Source organism: Cetorhinus maximus, chromosome 6, assembly GCF_964194155.1.
Source record: "Cetorhinus maximus chromosome 6, sCetMax3.hap1.1, whole genome shotgun sequence".
Taxonomy (NCBI): domain Eukaryota; kingdom Metazoa; phylum Chordata; class Chondrichthyes; order Lamniformes; family Cetorhinidae; genus Cetorhinus; species Cetorhinus maximus.
Genome location: NC_135884.1, coordinates 157396232 through 157417012, shown reverse-complemented (window position 1 = coordinate 157417012; position 20781 = coordinate 157396232). Strand labels below are relative to the sequence as shown.

Genomic DNA, 20781 nt, shown 5'->3' with positions numbered 1-20781 from the left:
TGCTCTGTATATATTTTAAAAACCCCTTTGGGTTTTCCTTTATTCTACCCACCAAATGCTTTCTCATGCACACTCTTAGTTTTCCTAATTTCCTTTTTAAGTTCCCCCTGCACTTTTTATACTCCTCTAGGGACTCTGCTGTATTGAGCCCTTGGTATCTGCCATAAACTTCTCTTTTTTCCTTAATCCTGACCTTTATGTCCCTTGACATTCAGGGTTCTCCAGACTTTGTCTCCCCTTTGTCTTTACAGGAACATATCTGCCCTGTACTCTCGCTATTTCCCCCTTGAATGCCTCCCACTGCTCTGACACAGTTTCATCTGCAAATAGCTGCTCCCAGTCCACTTGGGCCAAATCGTATCTCATCTTAGTAAAATTAGCCTTTCCCCAGTTTAGAACTTTTATTCTCGGGCCAACCTTATCCTTTTCCATATTATTCTTAAATCTAACTAAGTTATGGTCACTATCTCCAAAATGCTCCCCGACTGATACACATTCCACCTGCCCTGGCTCCAAATATTAGGTCCAGAACTGCCCTCTCCCTTGGTCGGCTTTCTACATACTGACTAAAAAGTTCTCCCAGATGCAACTTAAGAATTTTGCTCCCTCCCTACCTTGCACACTAAAACTATCCCAGTTAATATTTGGGTAGTTAAAATCCCCTACCATTACTGCCTTATTATTCTTACACTTCTCTGAAATTTGATTACATATTTGATCCTCTATCTCTCCCTGACTGTTTGGGAGCCTATAGTACACACCCAACAGCGTGTTTGCCCCTTTTGGGTTTTTTACTTCTACCCATATGGCCTCATTTGATGATCCTTCCAAGATATCATCCCCCTTCACTGCTATAATTGATTCCTTGATGAATATTGCGACCTCTCCTCCTCTTCTATCCCCCTCTCTATCTTGTCTGAATACCCTATAACCAGGAATGTTGAGCTGCCAATCCTGCCCTTCTTTTAGCCAAGTCTCGGTTATAGCTATGATCTCACACTCCCATGTGTCTATCTGTGCCCTCAGCTCATCTGTCTTATTCCTCAGGCTCCTTGCATTAAAATATATTCCGTTTAGCCTTGCTAAACTCACTTCTTTCTTTATCTAGCCTATGTTTCCTCTGCCTTCCAGACTCACTCACTAGTGTTTTAACTTCTAATTCCATCTCAGCTTCTCTCCCCTCTGAACCATTTTTCAGGACCCCATCCCCTGCCAATTTAGTTTAAATCCACCCCAACAGCATTAGCAAACCTCCCCACAAGGATGTTGGTCCCGTTCCTGTTCAGATGTAACCCGTTCAACTTGTACAAGTCCCACCTCCCCCAGAAATGGTCCCAATGCCCCAGGAATCTAAAGCCCTCTCTCCTGTACCCTCTCCAGACACGCATTCATCCGCTCTATCCTTCTGTTCCTATACTCACTACTGTGTGGCACTGGGAGTAATCCGGAGATTACTACCTTTGAAGTCCTGCTTTTCAATTTCCAACCTAACCCCCTAAAGTCTGCTTGCAGGACCTCATTTCTCTTTCTTTCTATGTCATTGGTCCCAACATGGACCACGACCTCTGACTGTTCACCCTCCCCCTTCAGAATGCCCTGCAGCCATTCCGTGACATCCTTGACCCTGGCACCTGGGAGGCAACATACCATCCTGGAGTCACGTCTACAGCCGCAGAAGTGCCTGTTTACTCCCCTCACTAACAAATCCCCTATGACCATTGCCCTTCCACACTTCTTCCTCCCTCCTGAGCAGCTGGACCACCCACAGTGCCCTGGCCTTGGCTCTGCTTGGCCTCCACAAAGGAACCATCACTCTCACTGTTTTCCAAGTTTGCGAGTGAGATGCACTCAGGGGATTCCCTCACTACCTGTCTGGTCCCCTTCTTCTGTCTGCTTGCGTTTCCTTAAGCTGCGGGGTGACCACATCCTGAAACGTGCTATCCACGAAACTCTCAGCCTCGTGAATGCACCGTAGTTTCCCCAGCTTCTGCTCAAACTCCAAAACCTGAAACTCAAATTGCTCCAGTCAGAGGTACCTCCTGCATACATGGTCATCTGGACCGTCAGGAGCGTCTAGCATTCCCACATAGCACAGGATGAGCAACTCACAGGACTGAGCTCCCCAGACATATCTTAACTAAATGGAATATGAACCCTTGTTTTTATTTTACCCTTACTCCTACTTGAGCCTTGCTGTTTTAACCACTCTCTCCCGAAGTCTCACTGTTTTAACCACTCTCTCCCGAAGTCTCACTGTTTTAACCTCTCTCTCCCGAAATTAAACTGAAGTCCCCACCGCTCTCCGCGCCCTTTTTAAACTGAAGTCTCTCCCGCTCTCCATGTCCTTTTTAAACTGAAGTCCCCAACGCTCTCCGTGTCCTTTTTAAACTGTAGTCCCCACCGCTCTCCGTGTCCTTTTCAAACTAAAGTCCCTGCCGCTCTCCGCATTCTTTTTAAACTGAAGTCTCTCCCGCTCTCTGCGAGCTTTTTAAACTGAAGTCTCTCCCGCTCTCCATGTCCTTTTTAAACTGAAGTCCCCACCGCTCTCCGCGCCCTTTTCAAACTCTTGTTCTCTGTTATAAATTCTCCTGTTTCAGACCATAAGGGATCTACATTTGTCTCCACTAATCTTTTTCTTTTTACAAACTTATAGAAGCTTTTACAGTCCGCTTTTATGTTCCTTGCAAGTTTACTCTCACACTCTATTTGTCCCCTCTTAATCAATCTCTTGGTCCTCCTTTGCTGAATTCTAAACTGCTCCAAATCCTCAAGCTTGCTACTTTTTCGAGCAACTTTATATGACTCATCTTTGGACCTAATACTCTGCTTAATTTCTTTTGTTGCCATGGTTGGGCCGTTTTTCCTGTTGAATTTTTGTGCCAGAAAGGAATGTATAACTGTTGCAATGTATACATTCGTTCTTTAAATATTAGCCATTGTCTATCCATTGTCATGCCTTTTAGTGAAGTTCCCCGATCCATTGTAGCCAGGTCACCCCTCATACCTTCATGGTTCCCTTTGTTTAGATTTACAACCCTAGTTTCAGATCAGGCTACTTCATTCTCCATCCTAATGAAGAATTCTATCATGTTATGGTCACTGTTCTCTAAAGGACCCTGAACAACAAGATTATTAATTAACCCTTTCTCATTGCGCAATACCAAATCTAGGATAGCTTGTTCCCTAGTTGGTTCCATGACGTACTGGTCTAAAAAAAACTCGTACACACTCCAGGAATCCATCCACCACAGTGTTATTGCTAATTTGTTTGCCCAGTCTACATGTAGATTAAAGTTACCCGTGATTACTGTAGCACTCTTGTTACATGCATCTCTAATTTCCTGTTTAATGCCTCCCCTACCTTATCACTACTGTTTGGAGGCCGATAGACAATTCCCACGAATGATTTCTGCCCCTCATTGCTTCTTAGCTCCATCCAGACTGATTCGACATCTACATTTTCCGAGCCAATATCCCTTCTCACTATTGCACTGATTTCATCCTTAACTAACAATGCCACCCCATCTCCTTTTCCTTTTTGCCTGTCCTTTCTCAATATCGAAGACCTTTTGATATTCAGATCCCAGCCTTGGTTACCCTGCAGCCATGTCTCCATAATCACCATCATATCGTACCCGCTTACATCTATTTGCATTGTTAATTTGTCTACCTTCTTGTGAATGCTCTGTGCATTCAGATACAGTGCCTTTAGACTTGACTTATTAACATTTTTACACATCTCTTTCAGTACTATGGCCCTATTTTCTATCTTTGTTTCCCTCCTTTGTGTCTCCCCGCTCAGGTTCCCATCCCCCTGCCACTCTACTTTAAACCCTGCCCACAGTACAAATGAATACTCCTTTGAGGATATTGCTCCTGGTCCTGCTGGTGCAACCCATCCAGCTTGTACAGGTCCCATCTTCCCCAGGTAGTCACAATGCCTCAGGAATCTATATCCCTCCCTCCTACACCAACTCTCCAGCCACACATTCATCTGATCTATTCTCCTATTCTTGAATATTCTATCCTATTCTCCTATTATTTGCTAGCACATGACACTGCGAGTAATCCTGAGGTTACTCCCCAGCATCACATATGCCAGTCTTTGGCCAATTCGATTCACTCCACGTGATATCAAGAAACGATTGAAGGCACTGGATACTGCAAAGGCTATGGGTTCTGACAATATTCCGGCAATTGTACTGAAGACTTGTGCTCCAGAGCTTGCCGTGCCCCGAGACAAGCTGTTCCAGTACAGCTACAACACTGGCATCTACCCGGCTATGAGGAAAATTGCCCAGGTATGGCCTGTACACAAAATCCAACCCGGCCAATTTTCACCCCATCAGTCCACACTCGATCTTCAGTAAAGTAATGGGAGGGGTCATCAACAGTGCTATTAAGTGGCACTTGCTTAGCAATAACCTGCTCACTGATGCTCAGTTTGGGTTCCACCAGGGTCACTCAGCTCCTGACCTCATTACAGCCTTGGTCCAAACATGGACAAACTAGCTGAACTCCAGAGGTGAGGTGAGGGTGAATGTCTTTGATATCAAGGCCATATTTGACCAAGTGTGGCTTCAAGGAGACCTAGCAAAACTGGAGTCAATGGGAATCAGGAGAAAAACTCTCTGCTGTTGGAGTCATACCTAGCACAAAGGAAAATGATTGTGGTTGTTGGAGGTCAGTCATCTCAGCTCCAGGACATCACTGCAGGAGTTCCCCAGGGTAACATCCTCAGCCCAACCATCTTCAACTACTTCATCAATGACCTTCCTTACATCATAAGGTCAGAAGTGGAGATGTTCGCTGATGATTGCACAATGTTCAGCACCATTCACGACTGCTCAGATATTGAAGCAGTCCATGTCCAAATGCAGCAAGACCTGGACAACATCCAGGTTTAGGCTGAAAAGTGGCAATTAACATTCGCACCACACAAGTATCAGGCAATGACCATCTCTAACAAGAGAGAGTCCAACCATCGCCCCTTAACATTCAATGGCATTACCAGCACTGAATCCCCCACTATCAACATCCTGGCCGTTACCATTGACGGGAAACTGAATTGGGCTAGCCATATAAATACTGTGGCTACAAGAGCAGGTCAGAGGCTAGGAATCCTGCATTGAGTATCTCACCTCCAGACTCCCCAAAGCCTGTCCACCATCTACAAAGCACAAGTCAGGAGTGTGATGGAATACTCCCCATTTGCCTGGATGAATGCAGCTCCCTCAACAGTCAAGAAACTTGACACTGTCCAGGGCAAAGCAGCCCGCTTGATTGGCACCTCATCCACAAATATTCACTCCCTCCACCACCGACACATAGTAGCAGCAGTGTGTACCATCTACAAGATGCGCTTCAGAAATTCATCAAGGCTCCTTTGACAGCACCTTCCAAACCCACGACCACTACCATCTCGAAGGACAAGGGCAGCAGATAGATGGGAACATCACCACCTGCAAGTTTCCCTCCAAGTCACTCACCATCCTGACTTGGAAATATATCGCCGTTCCTTCACTGTCGCTAGGTCAAAATCCTGGAACTCCCTTCCTAACAGCACTGTGTGTTTACCCACACCACATGGACTGCAGCAGTTCAAGAAGACAGTTCACCACCACCTTCTCAAGGGCAACTCGAGGTGGGCAATAAATGCTGGCCCAGCCTACTACGCCCACATCCCGTGAATGAAAAAAAAAACTACCTTTGAGGTGCTTAATTCCTCTTCACCACCTTCTCTTCCACTTATCTTTGTGTCATCAGCAAATTTAGCAACCAGATATTCAGTCCCTTTATCCAAGTCACTGATATAGATTGTAAATAATTGAGGCCCCAGAACTGATCCCTGTGCCACTTCATTAGTTGTATATTGCCAACCTGAAAATAACCCATTTATCCCTACTCTCTGCTTCTTGTTAGCTAACCAAATCTCTATCCATGCTGACACTTTACCCATGAGCTCTTATTTTATGTTGTAACCTTTGATGTGGCACCTTATTAAATGCCTTTTGGAAATCCAAGTGCATCACGTCTACAGGCTCCCCTTTATCGGCATTGCCTGTTACTTCCTCAAAGAACTCAAATAAATAAGTCAAACACTATTTCATTAAACCATGTTGACTCTGCCTGATGGTATGAGGATTTTCTAAGTGCCCCGCTATAACCTGTTTAATAATAGATTCCAGCATTTTCCTGGTGACAGATATTTGGCTAATTGGCCTAATGTTTCCCGCTTTCTGTCTTATACGAACATATGAGTTAGGAGCAAGAAATCCAAGTATAGTATATACCAGTTCCCCTTTATCCACAGCACGTGACTCCTTCAAAGAACTCCAATAAATTGGTTAAACATGATTTCCATTTCACAAAGACATGTTGACTCTGCCTGATTGCCTTCAATTTTTCTAAGTGCCCTGCCATAACATCTTTAATAATAGTTTCCAACATTTTCCCTATGACAGATGTTAGGCTAACTGGCTTATGGTTTCCTGCTTTCTCTCTCCCTCCTTTTTTGAATAAAGGAATTTTTAAAAAGTTACATTTGCTGTTTTCCAATTTAATGGCACCTTCCCCGAAACCAGGGGATTTTGAAAATTGAAACTAACACAGCAACTATCTCACTAGCCACTTCTTTTAACACCCTAGGATGAGATCCATCAGGACCCGGGGATTTGTCAGCCCGCAGCTCCAACAATTTGCTCAGTACCACTTCCCTGGCGATTGTAAATTTCCTGAGTTCCTCCCTCCCTTCCAATTCCTGATTTACAGCTATTTCTGGGATGTTATGTATATCCTCTATAGTGAAAACTGATGTAAAATACCTGTTCAATTCATCAGACATCTCTTCATTTTCCATTATTAATTCCCCAGACTCACCTTCTATAGGAGCAACACTCACTTTAATTCTTTTCTTATTTAAGTATCTATAGAAACTCTTAGTATCCATCTTTATATTTCTAGCTAGCTTTCTCTCATACTCTAATTTTTTCCTCTTTAGTAATCTCTTGATCATTCTTTACTGTTCTTTATATTCTGTCCAATCTTCTGACCTGCTACCTCTTTGCGCAATTATATGCTTTTTCTTTAAGTTTGATGCTGTCTTTATCTTTTTTAGTTAACAGAATCACAGAATTGTTATGGTGTAGGAGGCCATTCAGCCCATCGTGTCTGCACCGGCTCTTTGAGCATTTTAACGTGGTGCCAATCTCCTGCCTTTTCCCCGTAACCCTGCACATTGTTTCTATTTAAATAGTCATCCAATACCCTCTTGAATGCCTCAATTGAACCAGCCTCCACCACACTTCCAGGCAATGCATTCCAAACCCTAACTACTTGCTGTGTGAAAAAGTTTTTTCTCACATTGCGTTTGCTTCTTTTGCAAAACACTTTAAAAATGTGCCTTCTGGTTCTCGATCCGTTTACGGGCAGGAACAGTTTCTCCCTATCTACTCTGCCCAGACCCCTCATGATCGTGAAAACTTCTAACAAGTCTCCTCTCTAGTCTTCTCCTCTCCAAGGAAAACAGTCCCAACTTCCCCAATCTATCCTCATAAATTAAGTGTCTCATCCCTGGAATCATTCTCGTAAACCTCTTATGTACTCTCTCCAATATAGTGTGGCGCCCAGAACTGTACACAATACTCCAGCTAAGGTCTAACCAGTGTCCTATATAAGTTCATCATAACCTCCCTGCTCTGGTACTCTATGCCCCTATTAATGAAGCCTAGAAACAGCTCTCTCTTCCTGTCCTGCCAACTTTAATGACTTATGTACATATACACCCAGATCTCTCTGCTCCTGCACACCCTTTAGAACAGTATCCTTTATTTTATATTGTCTCTCCATGTTCTTCGTACCAAAGTGTATCACCTCACACTTCTCCGCATTGAACTTCATTTGCCACCTATCTGCCCACTCCGCCAATGTATCAATGTCCTTTTGAAGTGCCACACTGTCCTCCTCACAGTTTACAATTCTCCTAAGTTTTGTGTTGTTTGCAAACTTTGAAATTGTCCCCTGCACACCAAGATCCAGATCATTTATATATATCAGGAAAAGCAAGGGTCCCGATACCAACCCCTGGGGAACTCCTCTACAAACCTTCCAGCCCAAAAAAATACCCATTAACCATTACTCTCTATTTCCTATCCCTCAGCCAATTTGGTATCCATGTTGCTACTGCCCCTTTTATTCCATGACCTATAACTTTCCTCACAAGTCTGTTGTGTGGCACTGTATCAGACACCTTTTGGAAATCCATATACACCACATCAACGACCTTGCTTTCATTAACCATCTCTGTTACTTCTTCGAAAAACTCCAGCAAGTTAGTTAGACTCAATTTTCCTTAACAAATCCATCCTGACTCTTCCGAATCGGTCCATATTTTTCCATGTGACTATTAATTCTATCCCAAATAGTTGTTTCTAGAAGCTTCCCCACCACCGAAGTTAGGCTGACTAGTCTGAAATTGCAGGGCAGATCTTTACAACCTTTTTTGTCTGCAATTCTCCAGTCCTCCGGCACCTCCCCCGAATCCAGGGAACGCTGAAAGATTATTGCTAGTGCCTCTGCAACTTCTACTCTCACTTCCTTCAATATCCTTGGATGCATCTCATCCAGTCCCAGTGCCTTATGAACTTTAATTACTGACAGCTTATCCAATATCTCCTCCTTATCAACTTTAAACCCTTCTAGTGACTCAGTTTCCTCTTCTGTCACCATGGCCTGGGCAGCATCTGTCTCATAGGTAAAGAAAGATCAGAGTATTCATTTAACGCCTCAGCCATGCCTCTTATCTCTATGTGTAAATCCCCTTTTTGGTCCCTAATCGGCCCTACTCCTCCTTATACCATTGATGTGCTTATAGAATATTTTGGGATTTCCTTTTATGTTAGCTGCCAGTCTGTTTTCATAATCCTTCTTTGCTTCTTGTATTTGCTTTTTCACATCCCTTCTGAACCTTCTGTATTCTTCCTTCTGTAATCACGGATGGTGGATCTTCCCCTTGGAATTCTTCTTTCTCATTGGAATGTGTCTATTCTGTGTATTCTGAAATATCCATTTAAATGTCCACCACTGCATCTTTATTGACCTATTCCTTAATCCAAATTGTCAATTCACTTTACCTAGCTCTACTTTCATTCCCACATAATTGCCCTTATTTTAGTTTAAAATACTAGTCTTGGACCCACTCTTCTCTCCCTCAAATTGAATGTGAAATTCAATCGTATTATGACTGCTGCTACCCAGGGGTGCCTTCACTATCAGGTTATTGATTAATCCTATCTCGTTGCACAATACCAGGTATTGTGTAGCCTGCTCTCTGGTTGGCTCCAGAACATGCTGTTCTAAGAAACTATCCTGAAAACGTTCGGACTGGGTTTCGGGTCTCCCTCCTTTATTGAATAGACAAGTTACATTCGCTATTTTCCAATCTGATGTGACCCTTCCAGAATCTAGGAAATTTTGGAAAATTACAACCAATGCATCATTCTCTCCACAGCCACTTTTTTTTAAAGAACCTTGGATGCATACTATCAGGTCCTGGGGACTTGTTAGGCTTTAATTCTAATCGTTTTCTCAGTACTCTTTCCTCGCTGATCGTAATTGTTTTAAATTCCTCCTTCCTTTCACCTCTTGATTTATAAGTGTTTCTGAGATGCTTTTGTGTTTTCTCCAGTCTCCAGAAGGCAGGCACAATATCTGTTCAACAATTCTGCCATTTCCTTATTTCCCACTGTTAATTCCCTATTCTCACTCTCTGGAGGACCAACACTCCCTTTAATTGCTCTTTTGTTTTTTGAATACTTGTGGTAATTCTATCTATTTTTATATTTCTAGCTAGCTTTCTTTCACACTCTAATTTCTCCCTCCATTTTTTAGTCATTCTTTTCTGGATTTTGAATTCTGTCCAATCTTTTGGTTTACCACTAATCTTCGTAGAATTTGACACCTTTTCTTTCCATTTGATACTATCTTTAACTTACTTTGTTAGCCACGATGGGGCATCCTTCTAGACTCATTCTTTCTCACTGGAATGTATCTTTGGCTGAGAGATCGGAAATGTCTGCCACTGCATCACTACAGTCCTGCCCTTTACCCTAATTTCCCCAGTTCACTTCAGCCAGCTGTGTCTTCTTACCCTTGTTAATACGCTTTATTTAAGTTTAAAATTCTAGTCTTAGACTCACCCTTTTCACCCTCAAACTGAATGCGAAATTCAATCATGTTATGATCACTGCCACCTAGAGGCTCCTTCACTATGAAGTAATTAATTAATCCTGCCTCATTGCACATTAGCAGGTCGAGAATAGTCTGCTCTTTGGTTGGCTCTAGCACATGCTGTTCTAAGAAATTGTCTAGGAAACACTCTGTGAACTTATCCTACAGACTACCTCTGCCAATCTGATTCATCCAATCTATGTATAGATTAAAATTATCCATGACTATTACTGTACTTCTGTCATAAACCCCATTTTTTCTTCCTGAATATGCTGTTCAACTGTGCGGTGACTGTTAGGGGTCCTATAAACTACTCCCACAACTGACTTCTTACCTTTGCTGTTTCTTATCTCTACTCAAACTGATTCTACATTTTGATCTTCAGACCTAAGATCAACTCAGGGGTAACATTATCCTGAATTAACAGAGCTACCCCTCCACCTTTTCCTCGCTTCCTGACCTTCCGAAAGGTCAAGTACCCCTGAATACCTTGGTCACCTTGTAGCCCTCTGACATTTATCTTTGGTGAACTTGCTTTCTGCAAGTTTATTTACGTCCTCCTCATCAAGCTGTTAGGGTAGGTCGAGGGAAAAGATTTCCTTCGAATTAAGATGAAGGGACAGAATCTTGAAAGCAGAAGTGAAATCAAACACCATCTTTTCACACACGAGCAAACATCTGGAATTTTCTCTCCAAGAGACTTGGGGGGTGGAGTTTCTGTCGGCGCTGCCGCGTGTTTCCATTGGCCGGCTGGCGGGGCTGTTGACTCCCCCATTGGCCAGTCGACGGTGCTGGCTGTGTTGCTATTGGCCAAGCAGTGGCAGTCAAAAGGCTCCCATTGGTCAAATGGCAAGGCTGGCTGTGCCCCGATTACTCGAGTGGCGGTGCTGGTGGCGCTCCCATTGGTCGAATGGCGGTACTAGTTGTTCCCCTATTGGCAGCGCGGAGTGACTAGAAATACTCCCATTGGTCAGGCCGCGCTGCTGTCAGTGTCCCCATTGGTGGAGCGGCTGGGCTGGCATTACCCCTACAGGAGCGGCGGGGCTGGCATTACCCCTATTGGTGGAGCGGCGGGGCTGGCATTACCCCTATTGGTGGAGCGGCGGGGCTGGCATTACCCCTATTGGTGGAGCAGCGGGGCTGGAATTACCCCTATTGGTGGAGCAGCGGGGCTGGCATTATCCCTATTGGTGGAGCGGCAGGGCTGGCATTATCCCTATTGGTCGAGCGGCGGGGCTGGCATTATCCCTATTGGTCGAGCGGCGGGGCTGGCATTATCCCTATTGGTGGAGCGGCGGGGCTGGCATTATCCCTATTGGTCGAGCGGCAGTGCAGCCTCTTCCCGCCTCCTGGCGGTTGAAGTGGCTCTGGGACCAGGACCGGGACTCGGGCTGAGGGAAAACGGGCGGCGGGGTCCCGGCACCTTCCTGCGGACTGCACTGGCCCGGGGGTCGGGATACTCTGGTTCCGGGGACAATGCGGTGAGTACAGGCAGCTCTGAGGCTCCAGCTGACCGGGACCAGGCGGTACCAGCCCAGCCCAGCCCAGCCCGGGGCTCCGAGCCCGGGAGCTGCCTCACTTCATCCTCCGGCTCTGACCTGAATCTGGGTGGGGGGGGATTCGCAGAGTTAAACAATCTTCCTGCCCACCCTGAATAGCACCAACAACCACCACCCTCAACCCCGCATTTCCCTACCAGTGTCACCCTGTCGGTGTCTGCACCTTTTGGGGGGAGGTGTGTGCATGTCCAGCTGGTGTATATGACATGTCGATGTGTGCATGTCCAGCTGGTGTATATGACATGTCGATGTGTGCATGTCCAGCTGGTGTATATGACATGTCGATGTGTGCATGTCCAGCTGGTGTATATGACATGTCGATGTGTGCCTGTCCAGTTGGTGTATATGACATGTCGATGTGTGCCTGTCCAGTTGGTGTATATGACATGTCGATGTGTGCATGTCCAGCTGGTGTATATGACATGTCGATGTGTGCATGTCCAGCTGGTGTATATGACATGTCGATGTGTGCCTGTCCAGTTGGTGTATATGACATGTCGATGTGTGCCTGTCCAGTTGGTGTATATGACATGTCGATGTGTGCATGTCCAGCTGGTGTATATGACATGTCGATGTGTGCATGTCCAGCTGGTGTATATGACATGTCGATGTGTGCATGTCCAGCTGGTGTATATGACATGTCGATGTGTGCCTGTCCAGCTGGTGTATATGACATGTCGATGTGTGCATGTCCAGCTGGTGTATATGACATGTCAATGTGTGCATGTCCAGCTGGCGTATATGACATGTCGATGTGTGCATGTCCAGCTGGCGTATATGACATGTCGATGTGTGCATGTCCAGCTGGCGTATATGACATGTCGATGTGTGCATGTCCAGCTGGCGTATATGACATGTCGATGTGTGCATGCCTAGCTGGTGTACGTGACATGTCGATGTATGCATGCCTATTCAGCGTGCACGACCTGTCGACGTGTGCACGCCCAGTCAATATATATATCAATGCCTTGTTGGTGAGCGTGTCCTGTTGATGTGCATGTCCTGTCAGTATACGTGCTTGTCTTGTCAATGTGTGTATGGCTTGTCCATGTGCGTGCGTTCTGTTGGGAATGCGTGCCCAGTCAGCATACGTGTGCTCCCAGCCGGTCTGCATGTGCACCCAGTCGGTGTGTGTGCCCAGTCAGCGTGTTTGCATGCTCAGTCACTGTGCCTGCCTGCTTAGTCATCATGTATGTGGGCCCCGTTATTGGGCATGTATGTGCAGTGTGTATGTGTGTGTGCGCGCGCACGATGTGTACGTGTCCTGTCAGTGCATGCCCAATTGGTGTATGCTGTTTCCCTCAAGCACTGTTATGTTATAGTGGGTCAATTTTATGCATCTTTATTAGAGCACTACCAGTTCAGATTTCAAGTGCAGTTTGTGTCTGAGGGTTTCGTTGGGAATGCATCATGATTAATAATGTTTAGAATTGAAGAAAAGGGTGAGCAGGATTGACCAGAACCCGTCATCTCTTCAGTGTCCAGTGTTCACTTTTCTTACAATCAAGGAGCAGCTAGCAATATTCAAATGGGCACAAGTATAAGAAAGTAACTTGTTGGTGACTGGAGGAAGGCCAAGTTCATGCATTGTAAGAGTCAGGATGCAATGACTAACAAAGGCTGTTTTCTCCACGTCTTGGATGGCAGCTCAGTGCTTAACAAATCTTCAGGAGGTTATTCTGGACTGAGGAGTTTAAACTTCAGAGCAATACTAAAATCTGATGATTTTTGACAGATGTCAGCTGCTGTTGAATTTTAGGTCATCCTTGTCATACTAGGAGTTTAAATCCTGTCACTTCAAAGTGGCCCGCTTGTTTCTCCAAAGGGAGAGTTCAGTAATCTCCTCAGCAGTGATCCGCAATACAACCATTCCTTTCCTTGACTGTTACGTTTATTAAGCTAAGGGTGCCGAATTAGGGAGGGAGTAATTTAGCCAGTGTGCCTGTTCTTGGTTACGATCCAGTGATTTCTTCTGGGAAATGCACACAGAATTAGGCTTGCCTTGAATGCCTCTTTGGCCAAATAGCTTGCTCACACTTATCGTCAAGGCTCACGCACAAAGACTGATTGTTTGGGCAAGGAATTGCAGGCTGATTGCCCCAGTCGTTTCCTGTACCCATGGCACCATGTCCATGGAAAAGTATTCTGCACCCACTGAGCATAGTACTAATACTCTCACTGAAATGGAATATAGGCCTGAGTATCGTAGTATAGCAGTTATGTTACAGAACACGAGAGGCCTGGACTAATTATCCGAATGCTGGAATGCAAATTCCACCATGGCCATTTGAGAATTTGAATTTTGTTAAATAAAAAGCTCGTAACAATAATGGTGACCATTAAACTACTGGATTGTCGTAAAAACCCATCTGGTTCACTGACATCCTGCAGGAAAGGACGTCCTCTATCCTTACCTGGTCTGGCCTAGATGTGAGACCAGGCCTACAGTACAGTATTGTCATTGACTCTTAACTGCCCTCTGAAATGGCCGAGCGAGCCACTCAGTTATAACCACTCCAAAAAGTTGAATAAGAATAAAATCAGATGGACCACCTAACATCAACCTCGGCACTGGAATCGCCAAAGGCACAACCAACCCCACTTAACCCTGCAAAGTCATTCTGACTAACTAACCTCAGGGAACAATGCTAAAATTGGGAGAGCTTTCCTACAGACTAGTGAAGCAACAGCCTGACATAGTCATACTCACTTAATAATCAGAGACATTTCCCAGGCAGAGCAAAGAGTACAAAACATTCAATTGGAATGAATAAATTTTGGGCCCTTCAGAGTAGTTGGTGAATGTTATCACAACTTTTGGCGGGAAATATAATTTAATGGTATTCATTTTTAGTGATGTCACCTGTGCTCCTCTGAACATTATGTATTTGTTCCTCCAGAGTTGCAGGTCCTACCCTTGACCTGATCCCAAGACTTCCCTCCCTGCTGCATCCTCAATGTGTTGCCATCACCTCCACCAACAGGAGAGAATCCAGCCATCGCCCCTTGATGTCCAATGGCATTACCATCACTGAATCCCCCACTATCAACATCCTGGGGGTTACCTTTGACCAGAAACTGAACTGGACCAGCCATATAAATACTGTGGTTACAAGAGCAGATCAGAAGCTGGGAACTCTGCGGTGAGTAACTCACCTCCTGACTCCCCAAAGCCTGTCCACCATTTACAAGGCACAAGTCAGGAGTGTGATGGAATACTCCCCACTTGCCTGGATGAGTGCAACTCCCACAACACTCAACAAGCTTGACACCGTCCAGGACAAAGCAGTCCATTTGATTGGCATCCCTTCCACAAACATTCACTCCCTCCATCACCGACACACAGTAGCAGCAGTGTGTACCATCCACAAGATGCACTGCAGAAACTCACCAAGGGTCCTTACACAGCACCTTCCAAATATGTGATCTCTACTGCCTAGAAGGACAAGGGCAGCAGACACATGGGAACACCACCACCTGGAAGTTGCCCTCCAAACCACACACCATCCTGACTTGGAAATATACCGCTGTTCCTTCAGTGTTGCTGGGTCAAAATCCTGGAACAACCTTCCTAACAGCACTGTGGGTGTACCCACACCACATAGACTGCAGCGGTTCAAGAAGGCAGCTCACCACCACCTTCTCAAGGGCAACTAGGGATGGGTAATAAATGCTGGCCCAGCCAGCAGCACCCACATCCCATGAACATCTAATCTAACTCATTCATTTCCAGGACTCTCAAACTGTCTTCCCTTCACATAATTTGCCAGTGTTTAAAACTGAATTTGACACTGTCTAATCACTCCTCCCTAATTTTTCTAGGCTCTGACTTTTTCGAATCTTGTTGGTATCTTGCACTGTGGCCCTGGTCCTCCTCTATTTTAACTCCGTGTATTCTGCTGTGAGCTTTAACGATGCCAATAAGGTGCGTTCTTGGGGAGCAGTTGTGTTACTCCATGCACTCTGCCATTTTCTCTGGCTTTATACCCTTTCAATGCAAGTCACCATTCAGCTTGCTCCTACAATTGAACCAAGCAATGATTGCTGTGTTGACCAGCTCCTAAGATCATAAGATCATATGAAATAGGAGCAGGAGTAGGCTATGTGGCCCCTCTAGCCTGCTCCATCATTCAATAAGATCATGACTGACCCGATTGTGACCTCAACTCCACGTTCCTGTCTGGCCCCATAGCCCTCGCCGATTAAAAACCTAACTCGGCCTTGAATATGTTCAATGACTCAGCCTCCACTGCTCTCTGGGGAAGGGAATTCCAAAGACTAATGATCCTCTGAGAAAAGAAACTCTTCCTCATCTCCAACTTAAATGGGAGATACTTTATTTTTAAATTGTGCCCCATAGTTCTAGATTCCCCCATGAGGGGAAACATCCTCTCAGCATCCAACCCCCGACCACCCCCCACCCCCCGCCAAGCTCAGAACCTTACATGTTTTAATAAGATTACCTCCCATTCCTCTAAAATCCAATGAGTAAAGGTCCAATCTGCTGAACCTTTCCTCATAAGACAACCTCTTCATCCCAGGAATCAGCTGAGTGAACCTCCTCTGAACTGCTTCCAATACAAGTATATCCCTCCTGAAGTAAGGAGAACAAAACTGTACACAGTACTCCAGGTCTGGTCACACCATTGTCCAGTTAGCTGTAGCAAGACTTCCCTATTTTTATACTCCATTCCTCTTGCAATATAGGCCAACATTCCATTTGCCTTCCTAATTATTTGCTTTACTTGCATGCTAACGTTTTTGATTCATGTACAAGGCCACCCAGATTCCTCTGTACTGGAGCATTCTGCAGTCTCTCTTTATTTAAATAATATTCTGCTTTTCTATTTTCCCTACCCACTTAACAATGGGTGCTAGCACTTTGCCAATGACAGATGTTAGACTAACTGAGCTATAGTTTCCTGCTTTCTATCTCCTCCCCTTTCTTGAATAGCTGTGTTGCATTTGCAAGAAGGAACAGAAGGTGTGAGCACATGGGAGGAAAGGGATTTTGGGGCGGCTGTGTATCTGGTTGTATCTGAGGGTTTGGACATCCACAGTAATGGTGATGGAGCTTTTCATTTTCAGTATTGTGCCTGGAACAGTAAAGGAGAGAGCAGCTATTATTATTTCTGACTGTGAGAAGCAGATTGCAGTGGCTTTGATCAAAGCATTGTGTTCACCTGCATTCAGAAAGTGGCAGTTGCAATGCTCTGGAGAGATGATGAGTTTATTGAGATCTTTGAAACTGCAATATTCCTGCTGGTTTCAGTGTTTGCTACTGTGCTGGGTGAGCGTTGGTTAATGGAATTGTTTTCCTGGTCAATCCTATGGTGTACATTGATCATCCTGTCCTGGGCATCACTGCATGTTATCAATGAACAGTGCCTCAGATTTGACAGATTTTAAATGCTGATGAGTGCAGGAAGCATGTGCACAATGAATGTTTATCTAGTGTGGGAGCAGGGAAAGGATGTAGCTGGGTGTGATTATTGAGGATTGACTGACTGACTAAATACAATGTGAGCTGCTTAGGTTTCACAGGCATTTAATGATGCTGGTACAGATTATTTTAATTTTGTTTAGGTCAATGTTGGGGCCACGGTGAAATATTGAGAGCATATTTGGACAGCCTACCTTCAGAAGAGCACTGAAATGCAACAGAGATAAACCTCGCACACTACGTTTGGAATGGATCTTCTTCGAGCTGAGCTTGTTTTTGGAGAAAAGAAGATTGCGATGGAAGGTGATATGGATCTGTTGAAGTGCTGAGAGGAGTGGAGAATGTAATGTGAGCAGGGATTACACTCTGAGGGCATGGGTGTAACACTGACCAGCCTCAACCAAGATTGAAAACTGTAATTCTTCCCTGGTGAACAGGTAAGGTAAACTCTTAGAAACATCCTTCAGATTAAAGAGCTGAATGAATCTCTTTATACTTGCCAAGCCTCTTCTTACATGCAGCTAATTAACTAGGATAGTTTGTCTGGCTCGAACCTTGATAGTGCTGTTAGTGAAAGGTGACTGGACAGGGGTTCATGATGTTGATTGTGATGTTTGACTGAGATCCATGACTGTCATTCCAGGGTCATGGAGTATCCTGTTGGCAGTTTTATCCAATGGATTTTTGCTTCTTTCAGAAGATTAAATATTATGCAGGAAAGAACAGATTTAACAGATTGAAGGCTGTGTTCAAATAACTGAAATTTACAGAGTAAACCTGTGTATTCTGAAAGGTCTCTGAGGATTTTACAATCCCTATGATAGCAGGAAGATGTAATTTGTGCTATGGGACTAATGGGGGAATCAGAGCGCAATGGGATGTGTGTATCAGGTCAGCGATGGTGTTTCAGTCCTCTCCATGGAGGCCCAATGTATTACAGAACAATACATTCTCTATCGAGAAATGAAAATTTACCATAGGCCCCAACAAGCTTCTCTCCTTTTGAAGGACCAACTCCTCTCCATGTCCTTCAAGCCCCACCCCTTCACCCAGTCCATCTCTCCCCGCTCCTCCTCCAGTCCCTCTTCCCGCTCCTCCCTCAGTCCCTCTATCCCCCACTCCTCAATCATTCCCTGGACAGCACATCCCTCACCCAGTCCCTCCACCCCCTCACCCAGTCCCTCTCCCCACTCCTCCCCCAGTTCCTCTATCCCCCACTCCTCAACCAGTCCCTGGACCCCCCCCATCCCTCACCCGGTCCCTCTCCCCACTCCTTCCCCAGTCCCTCTATCCCCACTCCTCCTCCAGTCCCTCTAACCCCCACCCCCTCACCCAGTCCCTCCTCCCCGACCCCCCACCCTCATCCTGTCCCTCTCCCTCACCCCGTCCTTCTATCCCCACCCCTCACCCAGTGCCTCTAACCCAACCCCCTCACCCCGTCCATCAACTGCCACCCCCTCACCCAGCCCCTTTACCCCCATCTTCCAGAATTACATCTAATTGCCTTTTGGCCCAATATATAGAGTTTTTGGCTAAAACATTCCCCAACTTCCTGTTACTCCAAACTTCTTCATTTTAACATGTCCTCTGGGATTAAAGCTTTCATCAAATGGACCATCTTGTGATTTTCCTCCATATTCTTGAATCTCCAGCTCTGAAGTAGTCATATGGACACGAAACGTTTAATTCTATTTCTCTCCCCACAGGTGCTGCCAGACCTGCTGAGTCTTTCCAGCATTTTCAGTTTTTATTTCACCTCGATGTCTCTATTCCAAAGAAAGCAAGCTCAGCTTCCTCAGTCTTTATTCTTGGCTTAAATCCCTGAAATCTGGACTAATTTTCCTTGCTGTTTCTGTCCCCCACAATGGTAATAATATCCCTCTGTGATCCTTGAGTGAACAGAACTGTCCACAGTGCCCGAATGGCTCTGATTAGCATCTTGTGTTGCAACAATACAATCTCCTTCTATTTGGGCTATTGTTGTATGAATGAAACCCAGCAACCTATTGCCTTTTTGTGCTACAGTTAAGTCGTGCATTGAGGAATTCATAGAGTAACCCACTTCTTTCTCTGCCTCTGGGTCAACACGCTGTCCCAATGAAGACCCATTATACCTCCTAGAACTCTGTGGCTTAAAATACCCTTTCAGTTATCACTCAGTAACACCTCTCACCATATCTCTTTCTTTCTTCTGCCCTGTTTATTTAGATTGGCTGTAATCCAAACGGATTCACTTCGGGAGTGTTTGTTTGACAATATGAGGACATGTTAGGGAATGAGCTTAAAGGAAGACAGAAACCTGGCTGATATACAGGTGCTAGATTGGAGTAATGTTTGCATCAGAGGCAGCTACAAACCCTCAATGCACACTAAGGGACATTTTGGGGAAGGTGTGTCTGTCCTTGTCGAATCCATTCTGTTAGAATTCTTTATGGGAAGAGGATAACTGCCTTCATACAGTACTCCGACCCTGCTTTCACTCTGCACTCTATAGGACAGTTACTTTATTAGTAGAATTTTAGTTGGACTGAATTACTCAAGCTCCAACATTCACCTTTTATTACCTCTTTACATTTATTGATTAGGGTTCTGGAGTTTTTTTAACATTTATTTGCACTGAGTGTAGTTGTATTAGTGGCTGACAGTGCTTGCCTTTGGTCTAGAGTTTGTTAATGTGCTTGTGCAGTACTGTGTTGAGCAGTCCCCTCCCATGTGGTGGGCACCAGCTTTGGCCATTCAGCAGACAGCCCTTATACTGGAATTCAGTTGAATGATTATTGTTTATTTACAAATAACTTACTCATTCTCACACTTGCTCTCCCTCAAAAGCTGTTTTTTCTTTTGTCTACACTTGTCACCTTTCCCTCTTTCTCATTCATTTCCATCCTGACATGTTCTCACTCGTATTTGCATTGTGTCATGCGTCCTTTATGTGCTTTCTTGCACAGTCTCCAACTCTTGTTCTGGACTAGTAATCCAGATGACTGGACTAATGCTTCGGAGGGCAGCCAAGAGAATTTAAATTCAATGGCTTAATAAATCTGCAATAAAAATGCAGGTCTCATTAATAATGACCATGACACTGTCATTAAAAACCCATTTAGTTCACTAATGTCCTTTAGTGTAAGAAATCTGCCATCCTTACCCAGTCTAGTCTACAAGTGATTCCAGATCCACAGCAATGTGGTTGACTCTTAACTGCCCTCTGAAATGGCCTAGCAAGCCACTCAGTTGTATCGAGCTGCTGCAGAAAAAATTCAACTGTGGCTGTAGCTACACCAGATGGACTGCAGCGATTCAAGAAAACGGCTCACCACCACCCTTACAAGGGCAATTCGGGATGAGCAATAATGCTGGCCTTGTCAGTGACACTCACATCCCATAACGAACCAAAAACAAAGGGAAGCCTTTTAATGAACTGATATTAGAGACTGTCATTCAATCAGTGCTAAAGTAAAAATGCCCCCAGTGTGTATGAGATAGGCTCTGTGCAACAGACTGACTGTGGTACCTCTTACCCCATCAATCTGCAAGTTATAAACATGTAACTCA

The 20781-nt window shown here is 44.9% G+C and overlaps 1 protein-coding gene across 6 annotated transcripts in view; it reads left to right on the top strand.

The window, feature by feature from the left end:
* The first annotated feature begins 11557 nt into the window (after positions 1-11557).
* Positions 11558-20781, top strand: part of LOC144682263 (protein CBFA2T3-like) — a 182684-nt gene continuing 173460 nt past the window's right edge. For 3 of the 6 annotated variants that reach the window (XM_078544715.1, XM_078544716.1, XM_078544714.1), the window contains exon 1: positions 11558-11712. The gene's annotated coding sequence lies outside the window, so the exon portion shown is untranslated. Of the gene's footprint in view, positions 11713-14686; positions 14930-15608; positions 15712-17372; positions 17667-20781 lie in introns of all 6 variants that reach the window. The other 3 variants (XM_078544718.1, XM_078544719.1, XM_078544717.1) reach the window with 3 other exon arrangements.